The sequence below is a fragment of the Vitis vinifera genome, chromosome 18 (assembly GCF_030704535.1).
Source record: "Vitis vinifera cultivar Pinot Noir 40024 chromosome 18, ASM3070453v1".
Lineage (NCBI taxonomy): Eukaryota > Viridiplantae > Streptophyta > Magnoliopsida > Vitales > Vitaceae > Vitis > Vitis vinifera.
Window position 1 is genome coordinate 23,672,133 of NC_081822.1, and position 2,606 is coordinate 23,674,738.

At 33.2% G+C, this 2,606-nt stretch overlaps 1 long non-coding RNA gene across 1 annotated transcript; it reads right to left on the reverse strand.

The window, feature by feature from the left end:
- Positions 1–395: 395 nt before the first annotated feature.
- Positions 396–2,119, reverse strand: LOC109121577 (uncharacterized). Its single transcript, XR_002028833.2, has 2 exons — positions 1,507–2,119; positions 396–1,268 (listed from the first exon to the last, which is right to left on the reverse strand). It is a non-coding gene; the product is annotated as an uncharacterized LOC109121577 (long non-coding RNA).
- Positions 2,120–2,606: the final 487 nt, after the last annotated feature.

A 2,606-nucleotide genomic window follows, 5' to 3' on the forward strand; every position in this document is an offset into this window, starting at 1 on the left:
CAGGAACAGATTTGGAAATTTTAATTCATTACCATCATTAATAGAAGTAGTATAGGGCAAGACGGGCAGACAGAGACTAAGTGCATTTTTTTTTTTCTTTTTTTTCTTGTTAATTGGCTATATATGGTTATATTAAATCATTTTTGGTACAATATACCATGAGGGCAGAAGAAACCCTCACAACAAGCCTGAAAATCATGAGTTTTGGTAGGAATGTTCTGTGAATTTTTAAGGTTAACCTGCTGATTTTGACCAACACTACAAGCCCATCCAGGCTCACAGCCAGAAACCCATGTAGTCAAGTTACAGTTCTTGTTAGGTCTCAAATAATTGCTTCTCTCTTATTTCACAAAGAAATTACTGAAGTAGAACTTTGTTTCTGCAAATGTGCACAATTATTGGGTAATATCTCTTGTTGTGGAAATTCAAACCATTGTACTACATGAGAATGCAACTTATGATTCAAAATGACCCACTAGTTGCAGAAAATACTACTGAAAGAAAAACAACAGAAAATGCTAGCATTTGGTTTTCTCTGTCTGATATTTTACAAGATCCTTCTTTATTGCTTACAGCCCTTTGGGCCTAAACAGATCCTAATAGAAAGAGATGCCAAGGAAAGAGCATGATGGTGCCTCAAAGAGAAACTTTCCAATAATGGGTCGGAAAGAAACTATCATCTTCCTCGTCAATCATAACAAGTTAAAAGAGTTAGAAACAATGGATAAGTATAACCTTTTGAGCTTAAATCCTAGTCTCATTGCTAAGAATTCACCAGGACAAGTGAGAAAAAAAAAAATTGGAATACACACCTACCCAGTCCAAACCACCTTCCTATGAAGTCTCAATAGCCGAATCACATTAATAATGCTCCTATAATTCTTCCCGATATTATAACAGTGCACTCAAATATGAAGTTTCTGACCAAGAAACACAACAGGTATTTCTAGTGACCCTCCATTTTAGTTGGTGAAGAAAAGCCATTAAGATTTGAGTTTCAAATTCCATTTTGTATTCCTTCCAAAGAATTAAAAAAGAATGAGAAACTCAACTCAGGTAACCAACTAGTTTAATTAGAATTGATTGATTCCAGATGTTTTTTTTTCCCCCATGAAAGCCATTTTTTCCTATTTTACTCGGATTTTCTAGGTATCCAAACAAACTAAATGTAACTTGTAAAAACTACTCATACATTTAGTTTTCTGGATGCAAGAAGCCAAGAAATCCAAATTAAATGAAAGATAAAAGCCTGGTTCCAATCAGCGTCCCTGATGGGCAATACAAGTTCAAAGTCAAACCAAATTTGATAAGAATCAAACACTTAAAATGAGTTTAATTAAACCAATTGCCCCATCTCAGTTCACTCTTCAATTATTCAAAACCCAGAATCAACAATTTTTTTCTCTTTTTCAGAAACCAAACAGAGAACTCACGGATCCTTAAAGCAGAAATTGGAGCGCTTCTGAAACTCCACACTCAGCATTGTAGTCATATTGGAAATCTTACCATAACCAAGCTGTGTGAACAACAGAAGAAGCTCGGGATTATCAAACTCGTTGTAGTCATCCACGTTATGGCACTGTATGAACTGCACTGAACCCACCAATAGTACAACGAGAACCACCAATGTGGGAGCAGGGGAAGGACAATAAGCGCCAACTTTCGCTCTTTTCATATCGAAACCCGATTGAAGCGTTGAGAAAAAAGAAATGTTGAAGCTCATAAATAGTGTGTTTGGTTGGGAAGAAACCGTGGGAAAGTGGAGGGGAGGAAATGGGAGCTCATTTGGATTTATTTTCCTGGGCTTTCTTGGGAACCAAATGCGGGGAAAGAGACTGATAGGTGATGATGGAGGAGGGAGGAGATTATTATCAGGGAAAGTTGTGTTTTTTGAAACTAGGTTCGAAATTGGGAATTTCCTGAGATGGGGTTAGGGCAAAATGATCAGAAGTGAGAGAGATTCCCTATTTTTGGTTCTCGGGTCAGGTTTCTCTGTGTTTCAGTTTTGAGAATTAGTTCAAGTTTCAAATTGTTCTGTTGACATGGGGAGGATTTGCTGATGACATGGAGAAATTTAGGGGCGAAGAGGAAAAACAAACAGGACATAGTGCACGTTTTGGATATTATTTTACCTATTGATAGTGGATCTCATATTTTGTATATTTGGGTTTACAAATCCATATATTTTCCACATCAGTAGCCCAAAGCCTAACTTTCCCAATAAAATTTGAAAGCTAAATGTAAATTCTCATAATATGAATACTTAAATAGTACACACTCTAATATAATTATTTAATTTATTTCTAAATTAAAAATTATTTAAATAAGTCTTAAAATTAAAAAAAAAAAATCAAACTAAAAATTAAAGAGAAAAAATTATTTAATAAAATTTCAAATATAAAACTGAAAAAATTAATATTATTAAAAAAGTTATAATAAAATTAAAATTTACATATGATAAAAAAAAATGAAAAATAAATAAGATGTTGAATGCATGACAAAAGTTAAATTAAATTTTAAAAATTCAAAATTAAATTCATCTTTTTTAGAGTTTTATTTTATTTTTTTATCATTTGAAAACCTTAATTATATGTATGAGATTTTTT